Raw genomic sequence first — 16,700 nt, forward strand, 5'->3', positions numbered from 1 at the left:
CAGAGAGAATTAATTAGATTAAATCCCTCCTCTCCTGTCTTTCCATATCCCTTCTTTTGTATCTGACATATAGCCTCAGTAAAATAATTAATATTAGAATACACATATCTTATGGGCATAAGCTCTTACTAGATTGTGACATCCTTAAAGACTATATTGATCTTTAAATTTCTATCATTCATTGGTCGATGATGGGTACCAGATACCCAATATTTTTAATTGTGTAAATAAATGAGTTCTAGTTTTATAGCTGCAGTTAAGAAAGTGGATAAGAAATAAAGTATATAATTTTAAAACACCTCCTATTTCTAATATATTCTACTACCTATGAATTAGTACTGCTGTTTCTATGTCCACTTTGTTTCCTGACTGCCTATCAACTTTGCTTAATAGTGGTTGTTTCTTAATGATTGTTCAATGTGTGTGAGATATCTAGCTTCAACTCCACCCCCTACTCCTGTTGCTGTAAGTGTGAGCAGGCAAATGATAGTAGCTGTGTTAGCATTAATTTAATAAAATGTAAACTTACTTAAACAACTAGTATTCACATTATGGTGCTTCAGAATATTTTTCAGGAGAAAGGCAGAGAGAAGTATATACTATTTCCAATAAGTCAGGAAAAAATAAGAAAATTTTCAAGTTAAAATGCTCTTTAGCCAATCTCTATGACTTAAAACATGTTTTATAGTATTGCCTGGAAATGTAAATTTCTTCCAAAAGCATCTATTGCTTTATTCACTAACTGGTATTTTAGGTACTTCCCAGAAAGAATAGAACTGTCATTACATTAAATAGTATACAATATGGCAACTCTACTTAGTGTTATGTATTCTTATACCACTTTTTTCCATCATGCATTGTTTTTTTCTTCTGTAATTGTTCAGCATTTCAACATGTAAGTCTGAGGTGTGTGGAAATGTCAGAGTGTGAACGTGTGGCTGTCTTTGTACATTATAAGTCTGCATTTATTACACAGATGCCGATCATACTGTCATCTCACAGGGGCAACGCCAACTTACAATCTCCCTATGTTTCAGTTTTTATGTAAGAAAAAAATATATTATGCAGAGTGAAGAATTGGCAGCCAAGAGGTAAATGCTGCTAAATGTCAGTTGACAAAATCATGAGAGCTTACGCACGAGAAACTATATATTTTTACTATATGACACTATATTAGGTTGGAAGAACAGCCTTCTGAAGAGGAGAAAAAAATCTGACTATACTCTGATTTCTTGGAAGCAATCTTCTTCAAGAGAATAAAAATTAATTGCATGTAATTTTTTCTTAGACTATTTAGGAAAACTTGTCCAAGTTTTAACAATATAATGCAAGATTATTACTAAATCATCACATTAATGTGTTTTTAAAGAAATGTTCACTTTTAGAAGAAAGTATAACATTTTTCATGAAAAATATTACATGATAATCACTGTAGAGGCTTATATTGACAAATATATGATTTTTGCAAAAAAAAATTTAGCTTAGAAAATTGTAACATAAAGAAATACGTTTTTAGATAATTATAAAAATTCTACGCTAATATTCAGCCACATTTTCTTCTGGTTTTGGGGGTTTCAGTTTTGTTCAATTATGAAATTTTATCATATGCACAGTGCTATACCAAATACTTCATCAAAGTAATTATTCATTGACAAATTTTTCATGAAATCAATTATGTAAACTGTGATCTTTTTCTGTGCCTTCTTTTTTTTTTTTGTTAGGCGCAGCATCATACTTTCCTAAATTATTTAAAGTTTAGAATATGTTTTATTTTTCATCTTTGTAGCTCTTCATTAACTTTCCTGAACATTATTCTTTTATTTGGATTTCACACATGTGTCTTCCATGCAAGGCAATTCTATAAATTAAAAGACCATTTGAATTTGTATTGCAACTGCATGAAAATGCAATAGTCATTCAAAAATAATTCTCTTCTGATTATCAATTAAATTTTAACAAGCTACACCCCCAAACCTTAGTGGCTTAAAATGACAAATATTTTATCATAGCCCATGATTCTGTGGGTCAATAATTTTGAGCGGATTTAGCTAGACAGTTGTGCTCCACATAGGTTTATGGTGGTAGCAACTACAATTGAGCCAATCAGGAGATTCCAAGACAACTTTATTCAAATACCTAATACCTTAGCCTGGGTAACTGGAGTGCTCCCTCCCCATTTAGTCTAAGGGTCTCTCCACATGGACTCTTCCACAAATTGTTGAACCTCATGCATGGCATCTCAGGCTTCAAGAAACCAAGGCTGAAGCTTCTAGCTTCATAAAAAATAGGCCTGAAGTAGCAGAGTCACTTTTGCTGTACTCTATTAGTCAAAGCAGTCACAAGCCAGCCAAGATTCAAGGAGAAGGAGCTAGATTCCACTGCCTGAAAAAAAAAAAAAAAAATTTGCAAAGATTCTGCAGCCATCTTTAATCCAGCATAGTTGACCCTCTGCTCACAATTTACCTGAAGTCTTGTAACATATCAGATACACTTATCTCCTCCCAAGACTCCCAAACTCTGACTCCATTACAGTCCCAGATCAAAGTGATGAAAAGAGGATTTTATCCCTTAAGATGTGGTATGTAGTATAGAGTATAAGACAAGGCTGAAATTCAGCCAATATACATTTGTGGTACCATCCTGGATGTTAAATTAATGAAGTACTTCCAAAGTTTGATTCTGTTTATAATCTCTCAGCTCTGCTCAATTCCTCACCACTGCCCCTGCCTTGATTCCTGTCCTTAATCCAGCATTCAGAGTGTTAAAACCTGGCACAGTCAGTGCTTTTGGGGATAAACCTTCAGCAAGAAGGCCCATCTTCTTCCTAATTGCAAAATACTCTTGATAATCTAATTCAATATTATTCATATCGACATTGGAAGGAAGACAAACTAGTAAAATTTACAAATGAAAGAGTTTAATACTGTATTATATTATTTATGCAGTAAATAGATTTGATAAGAGTCAGATAGTGATGTCCCAAGAACCTCATTTTCTCCTCCCTTTTGGTATCTTAGCCCAAACTGGCTCACCTAAACTATTCTTACTGTCCCTGGCTGGTAGGGCTGTTTCCAAGGCCTAAGAATGCAGGCCTTAGTGCTCACTGTATACATTTCTTATCACTCTTCCTGGCCCAGAGATACCATTGTATAGAGAAACTAGGTGTTTCCTAGCTCCTAGTAGGGTGCTAACTTATAAATATGGTCTGGAGGTATTTTTCCCACTCTTCTTGGTGTGCTCTGGCTTCAGGCTTATGCTTGCTTCTGGCTGAAGCTGGCCTCCCTCTGTGGAAACCTTGGCTGAGGTGCATACAGAACCCCTCCATGCCCCTCCATGTTATGGAATAGAGTTTGGAGGACAGCATGCTCTCTGCTACCTCTCTGATTGTTGATTATTCCCCCTCCCAAATTTTTATAACTGTATTCTGTGGCAGTAGTGGCATGTATCTGTAATGTCCTCCAACCCCACACAATACCATTCAATGAAATAATTAGTAAGGAATATTTCATCATTTTTACAACCATTTTAGATATTTTTGTTTACTTGAAAATGTAATAGCATGTTACATGAAAAACTAAAATGTATAGACTTAGGCAGAAATAATCCATTTGCTCTATCAGTTTCTGCATAAAGACTCAAATATTGCAAAAGTCACTGATTTTCATTAAAATTTTAAAATTTAATAATTCAGTTTATTTACTAGAAAATCTTAAATTAAGTCAGTTTCAAAATATTTTTTCAATCGAATTTAATTTCAAAGCATCTGCAGAAAATTAGAATAAACAATGGCACTTTTGAAAATGTACATGTATGGTCTTATCAGCTTAATTATAACTTTGTTTTTGTCATTTCAGCTTCAGCATGTATATCTGGAGCTTGTCTGGTTGGAAATTTAAGACCTATGTTCTAGGAAATGGTTGACATTTTTTAGCAACATGAAGAAACTGTTTATAGAGCCATTTGCAATCTATTAATTATAATCCACACCACCCATGTCATTATCATGTGAATTGAGCTGAAAGATCTGATCACGTGCTCTTCTGCACAGAGCAGATTACATCTATGTCACTCACTGAGCATTTTAAAAACACATTTTTAAAATTATTACAAATAGATAACATTAAAAAGAATAAGCTTTGGGAAAAAATAAACATGGAAAATATTTTCAGTGCTTGAATCCTGTTGGGATTTAGACTTCTGGATAAATAATATTTTTAAATCTACATTTTTAGTCAATTGTGAAGAAAGGGATCCTGTTCTATTATTCTATCTTGTACATTTTTGTGAAACGTAGGAAAGTAATTGTTTTTTAATAGTTATTATAAAAATATACTAGTAACATATCTATTATTATTTTTGAGGGTGTGTGAGTCACTGTTCTTACCCTTTCTATACAGAACATCTTTTTGAAATAAGGGACATTGGGCTGTAGCTTTTGATAATAATTGTATTATTTTATTTCTTCACTTATTACATTGGATGAAAATTCAAGAATAATGCAATAGCAGTCATATTTCTTAAGATTAAATGGGAATGCCAACACATATGATCTATGAAAGATAAGCTTTATTTTCCCATTGTATTAACAACCTTTATTAATGTCATATATTTAATTTCATCAAACTTTTATAATCTATTAAATAATTATATATTTTTCCCTTTGACCAGTGATGAAACAAATTATATTAATATATTGAAACATTAACAGATTTATCTTTCTTTTTTTGAGACAAGAGTCTCACTCTGTCACCAAGCTGGAGTTCAGTGGCACGATCTCTGCTTACTGCAACCTTGGACTCCCGGGTTCAAGGGATCCTCCTGCCTCACCCAGACTCCCGAGTAGCTGGGACTACAGGCACCCACCACCACTCCCAGCTAATTTTTTTGTGTTTTTAGTAGAGAAGGGGTTTCAACATGTTGACCAGGATGGTCTCGATCTCTTGACCTTTTGATCCACCCACCTCGGTCTCCCAAAGTGCTGGGATTACAGGCGTGAGCCACGGCTCCCGGCCAGATCACATAATCTTTTATGAGAATTCCCATACCAAAATTTACTTTATTACGTATTGTTGGATTTGTTTTGCTAGTATTTTAAAAATATTTTTTAAACTAAGATATTTCTTTAATTTCCAAACATGAGATTCTTTTTTGTGCTACTTTTGTCAAATTTTGGTAGAAGTTTACCAGCTTCATAACATGAATTTAGAAATTTTGTATACTAGTCTATGTGTTGAAAAACTTTAATAGTATGTTTTAAAAATAGTTATTCTTGGTAAATTTTAGAAAATTGACTTTTCCTTTTCTTTTCTTTTTTTTTTTTTTTTTTTTTTTTGAGACAGAGTCTCCCTCTGTCGCCCAGGCTGGAATGCAGTGGCGCAATCTCGGCTCACTGCAAGCTCCGCCTCCCGGGTTCATGCCATTCTCCTGACTCAGCCTCCCAAGTAGCTGGGACTACAGGAGCCCGCCACCAGGCCCGGCTAATTTTTTGTATTTTTAGTAGAGACGGGGTTTCACCGTATTAGCCAGGATGGTCTCGATCTCCTGACCTTGTGATCCCCCCGCCTCGGCCTCCCAAAGTGCTGGGATTACAGGCATGAGCCACCATGCCCGGCCCCGAAAACTGACTTTTAAAAACATCCGACTAGAGATAAAAAATTATCTCTAGGAGAGATAATTATTTGACATATTTTTCTATTTTATTCAAGTTTATTCACCTTGTTTTATTCTCATTTTTTAAATAAAACCTACTGATCATCTATGTCTTGCTACAAATCTCCCATTTGGTTCTGATTTTTCAAATGCTATCTGAAAATATACATAGTAAATAGTTTGACGGTTTTTCTATAAAATATTTGTTTTAAATTTATGTATCTGCTTTCTTTCTTTCCTTCCAATTGACTAGGATTTTAAAAGTTTTTATAATAATTTTTAAAAATAATTTTCTATGTATTTTTAATTCTACTATGTAATAATTTTTTCTTTTATCTCTGTTATTTCCTTGTTGCTATTTTGATTTATGCAGTTCGTTTTAAACCATTATCTCTTCTCTCTTCCTGCTTAATTTTAGTCCTTTCTGTTCGCCAATTGAGTCTTTGAGTGTTTTGTTATAAAGGTAAGCATGTTACAACATCTTCGTTGGATTCATTTATGTTTCAAAATTCCTTTGCGACCCCATCACCACCACAGCCCCTCCAAAAAGAGCAAGTTGCCTAATATTTATTCGTCCAGTTACACTTTTCCACTTCAAAGCTCTTTAGCTTGGTCTACTTTTATGTAATATTTAATATTTGGAGAAATATTCTTAATTCAATGTATTTCTACCTGACGATTTATTTTCACTTAGTTATCTTTAATAGGCTTATGAAACATCTTAATGCAGACTATTTTTAGTTTTCCATTATGTGTTTTTTTTTGGAAACAGGGTGTCACTCTGTTGCCCAGGCTAGAGTGTAACGACGTGATCTCCACTCACTGCCACCTACGCCTCCTGGGTTCAATTGATTCTTGTGCCTCAGCCTCCTGAGTAGCTGGGACTACAGGCCCGCACCATCATGACTGGCTAATTTTTGTATTTTTGGTAGAGACGGAGTTTCGCCATATTGGCCAGGCTGGTCTCAAACTTCTGACCTCAAACGATCCGCTGGCCTCGGCCTCGTCCTTGGCCTCCCAAAGTGCTGGGATTACAGATGTGAGCCACCACACCCAGTCTCCATTCTGTATTTTAAATGCCATTCATGCTCAATTCTCTGTATTTTCTTTTCTCCAGCAAAACCAATAGCCTCATATTTTCTCTATACAATACTGATTTAGTCATCTGTATCATTCATGTTGACTTTAATTCTAATACTATATTTTGTTTCTGTAGTTACTGATCTATTTTTTTTGGTTTTCTTCTCAGCTGGTCAATTAGCAATTTACTATATTATTTTACCAATTTTTCTATTACATATATATTTTTTAAAAACGTGTTCTGGTGGGCAGTTGGGGGAGAGAAATTTTATTGGTAATAAAAGGCAGGAGATTTCTACTATGTTTCTTTCCTTTGTATTTTTCCATAGCATGCCCTTTGTATGCTATCACATTGTCTTATTTGGTTATCTAGTTTGTATATTATTATTGGAGAGAACAGTTGTGTGTCTACTTATTCTTGACTGAAGAGGGTAATATGCAAGCTTAGCAGGGTAATTTTCATGACCAGCAGCAGGGTAGGAGAATCCTTCTGTTCTTTGGTTGCTCTTAAAATTCTTTTTTCTGATTTTAAGTTACTGACTGGGAGATATAAATATACTTCTTTATTTCAGTAATTATTATCATTCTAAGAAAAAGAAAAGCCTTTTCAGGACAAAATTCCTTCCATGAACGCTTTAAATCTTTTACAGAACTCAACGTAATTTGGGACACATATAAATTTCTTTTGATGGCATTGAATCTATACATTACCTTGGGCAGTATGGCCATTTTCACGATATTGATTCTTCCTATCCATGAGCATGGTATGTTCTTCCATTTGTTTGTGTCCTCTTTTATTTCACTGAGCAGTGGTTTGTAGTTCTCCTTGAAGAGGTCCTTTATATCCCTTGTAAGTTGGATTCCTAGGTATTTGATTCTCTTTGAAGCAATTGTGAATGGAAGTTCATTCATGATTTGGCTCTGTGTTTGTCTGTTACTGGTGTATAAGAATGCTTGTGATTTTTGCACATTAATTTTGTATCCTGAGACTTTGCTGAAGTTGCTTATCAGCTTAAGGAGATTTTGGGCTGAGACAATGGGGTTTTCTAAATATACAATCATGTCATCTGCAAATAGATTCAATGCCATCCCCATCAAGCTACCAATGAGTTTCTTCACAGAATTGGAAAAAACTGCTTTAAAATTCATATGGAACCAAAAAAGACCCCGCATCTCCAAGACAATCCTAAGTCAAAAGAACAAAGCTGGAGGCATCACCCTACCTGACTTCAAACTATACTACAAGGCTAGAGTAACCAAAACAGCATGGTACTGGTACCAAAACAGAGATATAGACCAATGGAACAGAACAGAGCCCTCAGAAATAATACCACACATCTACAGCCATTTGATCTTTGACAAACCTGAGAGAAACAAGAAATGGGGAAAGGATTCCCTATTTAATAAATGGTGCTGGGAAAATTGGCTAGCCATAAGTAGAAAGCTGAAACTGGATCCTTTCCTTACTCCTTATATGAAAATTAATTCAAGATGGATTAGAGACTTAAATGTTAGACCTAATACCATAAAAATCCTAGAGGAAAACCTAGGTAGTACCATTCAGGACATAGGCATGGGCAAAGACTTCATGTCTAAAACACCAAAAGCAACGGCAGCAAAAGCCAAAATTGAACAATGGGATCTCATTAAACTAAAGAGCTTCTGCACAGCAAAAGAAACTACCATCAGAGTGAACAGGCAACCTACAGAATGGGAGAAAATTTTTGCAACCTACTCATCTGACAAAGGGCTAATATCCAGAACCTACAAAGAACTCAAACAAATTTACAAGAAAAAAAAAACAATCCCATCAAAAAGTAGGCAAAGGATATGAACAGACATTTCTTAAAAGAAGACATTCATACAGCCAACAGACACATGAAAAAATGCTCATCATCACTGGCCATCAGAGAAATGCAAATCAAAACCACAATGAGATACCATCTCACACCAGTTAGAATGGCGATCATTAAAAAGTCAGGAAACAACAGGTGCTGAAGAGGATGTGGAGAAAAAGGAACACTTTTACACTGTTGGTGGGATTGTAAACTAGTTCAACCATTATGGAAAACAGTATGGCGATTCCTCAAGGATCTAGAACTAGATGTACCATATGACCCAGCCATCCCATTACTGGGTATATACCCAAAGGATTATAAATTATGCTGCTATAAAGACACATGCACATGTATGTTTATTGCAGCACTATTCACAATAGCAAAGACTTGGAACCAACCCAAATGTCCATCAGTGACAGATTGGATTAAGAAAATGTGGCACATATACACCATGGAATACTATGCAGCCATTAAAAAAGGCTGAGTTTGTGTCCTTTGTAGGGACATGGATGCAGCTGGAAACCATCATTCTTAGCAAACTATCACAAGAACAGAAAACCAAACACCGCATGTTCTCACTCATAGGTGGGAACTGAACCATGAGATCACTTGGACTCAGGAAGGGGAACATCACACACTGGGGCCTATCATGGGGAGGGGGGAGGGGGGAGGGATTGCATTAGGAGTTATACCTGATGTAAATGACGAGTTGATGGGTGCTGACGAGTTGATGGGTGCAGCACACCAACATGGCACAAGTATACATATGTAACAAACCTGCACGTTATGCACATGTACCCTAGAACTTAAAGTATAATAATAATAAATCAATAAATAAATTAAATAAATTAAATAAAAAAAATTTCTTTTGATGGATTAAAAAATGGTGTAGTGATACTATGAAGATGAAATTGGTAGAGCAATAAAAATTCTTACTTCATATTTCATATACATGCCAAAATTCTTGATTTGAAGTCATACAGCCATTCGTAGCTATTGTGTGTAAATCTGTGTCTTGTGCTAAGCATGCTTTCACCCCCAACGTTGTTTACGGTCAAATACTTGGATTTGCTCATTTATATGCCCACCAACTGTAGAATAATCTTACACATTTTTATAAACATGTGTTGTTGCACACAAGAAAATAAAATGTAAAATGTAGAATTTTAAATGTGTTAAAATGTAATTTTTGAAACATGGAAAGGTAACACAAAACAAGTGTTATGCTTGTTTCCTCAATCATACTCTACATGACTAGCAGAGTCATTGGACCCAAGCATAAACGAGCAAGGCCAAAGTTAAGTAGGCTATTTTTCATCAAATTAGTAGCTTGGCTTCTTTTTATGCAGGATTGCAAACCTCAGTTCGTTTTGGCTGACCCTTAATATTTGTATGGTCTGATGTCCGATATCTATTATATATCCGTGTCCTTCTGCCTGCTAGTACACAATCTGCTTTGTTCAGTTGTTGCTAATATTAAAAACTTTTACTTAGTGAAGGTTTAACTACTGTTTCTGCAATTTAGTGTTTAAAATGGCTCATATTCCTGTTCATTCATGGATGTCTATATTTTATATATACAAGTCTTGTTGCAAGGGTCATTTACAAATATTTTTAAATTCAGTTCATAATTTTTTCCTTCTTAAAATTTACCTAACAACCTTCACCATCATCACCCAGGTGGATTTGCCCAGTATATTCTTAAAGCCACCAATGCATTTTTTATATGAAACAAAATTGTGTATCTTATCTCTCCAATTACAATGTAGCTCTTTTTCAATTAGAGGTTACATCTTATTTATCTTTGCAACACTAGTACTTAGTATGCCAGTGAAAACTACTAAATTAGCTTGTTTTACAAAATGTATGCTATAGGTGCTCCTCGTTATAATACAGAAACTATTGATATTTGTAGAAAAGGTATCAGTAGCAGGGGCCTGGCCAAAGTGCCTGTTCTGTTACTTACCAGCTAAAGATCTTCAGGCAAACTAATGTCCATTAAACAGGATTAAATTTTTTGCATTCCTCATAGGGTTGAGAATTTAATGAGTTATGGTATATAACCCACATAGCAAGCATTGAATAAATTTTAATGAATGTTATTATCCCTGTATGTCAGTAAGGTAGTATACTTATAAAAGTATATACTTATAAAAGTATACTACCTTACTGACATACAGGGATAATAATATTCATACTTCAATCCTTACAAAGTACTATCTTTTAGAATACTACTTATATTCTTTTAGAATACTACTTATATTCTAAAAATTAAAGTTAAGAGTACCAGAATTACTTTGCAGAGAGTTGTCATCAGAGTATAATTTAATATTTCACTTGTCGGTGACCCAGTTCTAGTAATTAACATTAAGTGGGGTTTATAAAAAGATCAGTGGTAGATTTATATAACACAGCCATAAGGAAGATTTGAAACTCCTAGTGCTTTGTAGTGCTAAAACTCAATAGCTCATTAAAGCATATTAGCAAGTCCACATGTTTCTGAGGAGACTATCGTGATCTGGGTGTCTATTACTCTATCAATGTTTACAACTCTATTTAGTGCATCTCTCTAGGCTATCATTTTATCTTTAAATCTCCCATACTGGGTACAATGTTGGCAGATAGACACTCAGTAACTACATTTAGGGAGAACAAAAACAAGAAACAAAAACACTTCTGTAAAACAATGGCCCGATTATCAAAAATTCAATTTATTTACAACAAAACTATGCTTAAAGTGGTAAAATGTGTGCTTCCAATATTATTTGGTTTATGTTATTACAGTGGAGATTAATTTTTCAAACTGTCTTTATTGTTGTTTTCTTCACTTGGCTTTCTTTAAAAAAAAGTTACTATGTATTTTATGAAAAATCATGTGCTAAGGAAAAAAATATGAAAATGAGACCTACCAATTTAGTTATTTAATGTTTTAAGTTTTATTTTTAATTGATGCATGATAATTCTACATGCTTATGAGGTAAAGAGTGATGCTTCCATATGTGTATAGCTTGCATAAAGATCAAATCAAGATATATAGCTTATCTATCACCTCAAACGCTTATTTCTTGGTGGTGAGAAAATTCAGAATCTTCTCCAGTTATTTTAAAATATAGAATATTGTTAGCTATCATTACTCTACTTTGTAATAGCACACCAGAATGTATTCCTCCTATATAGTTGTAATTTTGTATCCATTGAACAGTCTCTGCCCATCTTTTGCTTTTCCCCTGCCTTCCCCAGCCTCTGGTAACCACTATACTACTCTACTCCTATATCAACTATTTTAGATTCTGCAAATGAATCAGATATGTGGTATTTGTCTTTCTGTGGCTGGCTTATTTTACTTAGCATAATGCTCTCCAGTTCCATTTGTATTGCTTCAAATGACAGGATTTCATTGTTTGTAATATCTGAATAGTATTCCATTATATATATATATCACATTTTCTTTATCCATGCTTCCACTGATGGACATTTGAGTTGGGTACTCATCTTGGTTATTGTGTGTATAATGCTACAATAATCTTAGAAGCACAATTATCTCTTCAACATACTGATTTTATTTCCATTAGATAACTGCTCAGTAGTGGGATTGCTGGATCATATGGCAGTTCTACTTTTTATTTTTTTGAGGAAGCTCCATACTGTTTTACATAATAGCTGTACTAATGCCCACCAACAGAGAACAAGAGTTCCCCTTTGTCTGGATCTTTATAAGCAATTGTTAATTTTTTGGCTTTTGAATAATAGTCATTCTAATTGTGGTGAGGTGATATCTCATTGTGATTGTGATTTGGATTTTCCTAATGGTTGGTAATGTTGAGCATTTTTTCATATGCCTATTGGCTATTTGTATGGTACCAATTTAAGCTTTACATTTCATCAAAGTTAATTCTTAATTGTTTTAAATTTTTTGTCAAAATAAAGTGGAAATGTGTTTAATCATGAGATTTGGGGAAAGGATAAATCTTGCCTTGCAATATACTAAAGACAGACATGTATTAATCAACAAAGTACCTTAAGAAAATAACTTCGTAAGACTTCATGTCTAAAACACCAAAAGCAACGGCAGCAAAAGCCAAAATTGACAAATGGGATCTCATTAAACTAAAGAGCTTCTGCACAGCAAAAGAAACTACCATCAGAGTGAACAGGCAACCTACAGAATGGGAGAAAATTTTTGCAATCTACTCATCTGACAAAGGGCTAATACCCAGAACCTACAAAGAACTCAAACAAATTTACAAGAAAAAAACAAACAACCCCATCAAAAAGTGGGCAAAGGATATGAACAGACATTTCTTAAAAGAAGACATTCATACAGCCAACAGACACATGAAAAAATGCTCATCATCACTGGCCATCAGAGAAATGCAAATCAAAACCACACCATCTCACACCATCTCACACCAGTTAGAATGGCGATCATTAAAAAGTCAGGAAACAACAGGTGCTGGAGAGGATGTGGAGAAATAGGAACACTTTTACACGGTTGGTGGGATTGTAAACTAGTTCAACCATTATGGAAAACAGTATGGCGATTCCTCAAGGATCTAGAACTAGATGTACCATATGACCCAGCCATCCCATTACTGGGTATATACCCAAAGGATTCTAAATCATGCTGCTATAAAGACATATGCACACGTATGTTTATTGCAGCACTGTTCACAATAGCAAAGACTTGGAATCAACCCAAATGTCCATCAGTGACAGACTGGATTAAGAAAATGTGGCACATATACACCATGGAATACTATGCAGCCATAAAAAAGGCTGAGTTTGTGTCCTTTGTAGGGACATGGATGCAGCTGGAAACCATCATTCTTAGCAAACTATCACAAGAACAGAAAACCAAACACCACATGTTCTCACTCATAGGTGGGAACTGAACCATGAGATCACTTGGACTCGGGAAGGGGAACATCACACACTGGGGCCTATCATGGGGAGGGGGGAGGGGTGAGGGATTGCATTGGGAGTTATACCTGATGTAAATGACGAGTTGATGGGTGCTGACGAGTTGATGGGTGCAGCACACCAACATGGCACAAGTATACATATGTAACAAACCTGCACGTTATGCACATGTACCCTAGAAATTAAAGTACAATAATAATAATAATAAATAAATAAATAAATAAATAAATAAGAAAAAGAAAAAAAAAAGAAAAGAAAAGACAAAAGGACCTGTATTGTTTTGGAATAACACATAGGTGGTAAAACTGTAAAGAAAATAGAAAAAGAAATTTCCTAAAAATCAGGATCGTGATTGTTCAGAGAGAAGGTTGAGATGTGTGGTCAGAAAGAGTCATATAGGTGGCTTCCTCTGTGCTTCTAGTTTTCTTTTTCTTGACTGGATACTGGTTACACATTTTTCAAATTAAAAATATTCTTAAAATTATTCTGTAAAATTAAAATACAGGTTTGCTATTTTTTCTGACTTTTCTGTATGTTTATGTTTAACAATAAAATTAATTTTCAGAATTTAAGGTAAAAAAAAAGAAAACAACTTCGTGCATATGGAAATAAGAAATTAAATCATAAATGTTAATTAATATAGCTATTAAAAAACAATGTGATTGGAGAAGAAAACATAAATTATGGCAGGGTATAGTGGCTGACTCCTGTAATTCCAGCACTTTGGGAGGCCGAGGAGGGAGGATCACTTTAGTCCCTGAGTTTGAGACTAGCCTAGGCAACACAGTGGGACCCTGTCTCTATAAAAATAAATAAATAAAAGATAGGTAGATGAATAAATAAATAAGATAACATAAAGTATAACAAAGCTCTCTTTTGTAATCTGTTTTTACTTTTTACCCTCTCTCATTAATAAATTGTCATTGAATTGTAAAGTCATCCCAGTGAGAAGATGATGATGTTGGTACACACTATACTGTATTTGTTGGGGCTCATAAAAAAGATACCCAAAAGTATGGCAACTTTGAACTAAAAGAGCAGCTTCAAGGTGTCTCTCTGACCCTTCCCCTCTCTGGAATCTCTTTCATTCCTGAAGTACCCCCTGTGGTATTCTCTAAAATTCTCTTATCTGATTAAGGGAAATTCCTCCAGAATAAGGGTCGTCTTTGACCCTCTCCCTGATCTACATTAACCAGACAAGATTAATTCCTGTTGCAGGAGAGAAGACTAAAAGTCTCCATGCCCACGTTACCATGCCCAGGTAGACTTTTCACTTATTTTTTTCAACTATTCTTCTAAGGTCTGCTACCTGAGAGCCTTTATCTGTATAATAAGAAAACTTTTATTTTCTATGACATTTCTCTCCCTTCGCTTTCCCATGTTAGCATCTCCACCTCCCTACCTATCCATCAGAGGTCCCTGTTTCTTTCTGTAGTTCACGGTGCTATTTTAAACACCAGCCATCTGGACCTGAGTTTAATCTTTCACGTGGCTCTCGTGTACTTGCACATTAATAAACTTGTACACCTTTTTTCTTTAATCTGTCCATTGTTCATTTGTTTTATGAATTCAAATTACCATACCTTCATGAGATAGAAAAAAATCTTCCACCCCTACATATGTAAGCCTAGAACATATGACTATTAATGCGAAGATTGAGGTATAAGTAGATATTAGTGAAATTAAATATTTTATATAGAAAGCATTCATTTAAACATATGGTTTAATATATTTATTTTATTGCAAATAATACTAAATCATCAGAAAAAGTTCTACCATAGATAAATGAGGGTTGGAGACTGAATTATATCCCTCTAGAAAGGTAATTGGACTTATGTTTGCAATAACATCTTTGACTTGTGGATCCGTATTAGCCTACTAGGAGTGTCATAAGAGACTGGGTGGCTTAAGCATCAGAAATTTATTTTCTTACAGTTTTGGAGGCTGGAAGTCCAAGAGTAAAGTCCCAGCAGTATTGGTTTCTGGGGCAGCCTCTATCCTTAGCTTGCCGTCGTAATATCTTTTTTTCTGTGTGCAGGCATTCTCGGTATCTCTTCCTCTTCTAAAAAGAACTTCAGTCATATTGAATTAGAGCACTGTCTTTATGATTTGATTTAATTTTAATTACCTCTTTAAAGGTCTAATCTGCAAATATTGTCACACGGTGGGCAAGGAATTCAATATATGAATTTTGGGAAAACACAATTCAATCCAAAATATGTTTTACTTTCAGAACAATTCAGGAATGTGGATATGTAGAATAACATCTATTCTACATATTCCTGGTAATTCTACATATCCATAACTACCTGAATGGATACAGATAATTCTGAAAGCTTTTAGGAAATGTTAGCAGCAGAATAGATGAGAGCTCAAAGTGTCAAGATATTTTTACTTAAATTAAACATTTGTGAATTATAGTGTTGATCATAATTAATATAAGAATTACCATAGGAAAATAAACTTTTGTATAGGATATGCTCTGATAATTTTTACATATTATTCATAGATAGATAAACAGATAAACTGAACAGAGTCATACAAATGAAACAACTTGTAAATTTCCACAATAATTTGCTGTAAAGTTCAAAACATAAAAATAATATTATAGAATAATGTTATTGAAGGGTAGGGCCTACATTTAAAGAAAAATCAATTTCCATTAGATCTCCAGCCTGACATATGCTGAACATTTTATACATATAGGTTGAATGAATTTGTTTATTAAAACAGTGTGGAGCAAATAAATATAATGTCTGTTTTTATGAAAAAAATGATTTATATAAAGTTTATCATTATTGCTAACTTAATTAATTTAATAGAATTTAGTTTTTGCTCCAAATATCAAGGTCTACCAGGAATCAGTAAGATATGTTAGACCCACTCTCTATTTTCCAGGGGGTCATAGTATATATAGAGAGATACATTATTATGAAATAGTGAAATATTAAAATAAATCTTCAATGATGTCCCGAGGTTAAAAGAAAGCATAGAAGAATGAACAACTCACTAGACCTGGAGGTCTCTGAGAAGATTTCACAGAGGTTAACGATATATGAATAGACTGCAAAGTATAAGCAGGTAAGAGACTTAAGGATGTTTTCAGCAAAAAGAGAAATAAAATTAACTATTATGATGGTATAAAGAAGCATCCTGTGGAATAAAAAAGAAAACTCTTATTTATACTTATAAAAAGAATTAGTAGGAATTGGA

At 34.2% G+C, this 16,700-nt stretch overlaps 1 long non-coding RNA gene across 1 annotated transcript; it reads right to left on the reverse strand.

The window, feature by feature from the left end:
- Window positions 1–1,552: 1,552 nt before the first annotated feature.
- Window positions 1,553–16,648, reverse strand: LOC126940853 (uncharacterized). The gene is made up of 3 exons (XR_007720940.1): window positions 16,498–16,648; window positions 15,421–15,559; window positions 1,553–2,382 (listed from the first exon to the last, which is right to left on the reverse strand). It is a non-coding gene; the product is annotated as an uncharacterized LOC126940853 (long non-coding RNA).
- Between the last annotated feature and the right edge of the window lie 52 nt (window positions 16,649–16,700).

Source organism: Macaca thibetana, chromosome 17 (genome assembly GCF_024542745.1).
Source record: "Macaca thibetana thibetana isolate TM-01 chromosome 17, ASM2454274v1, whole genome shotgun sequence".
Classification (NCBI taxonomy): Eukaryota; Metazoa; Chordata; class Mammalia; order Primates; family Cercopithecidae; genus Macaca; species Macaca thibetana.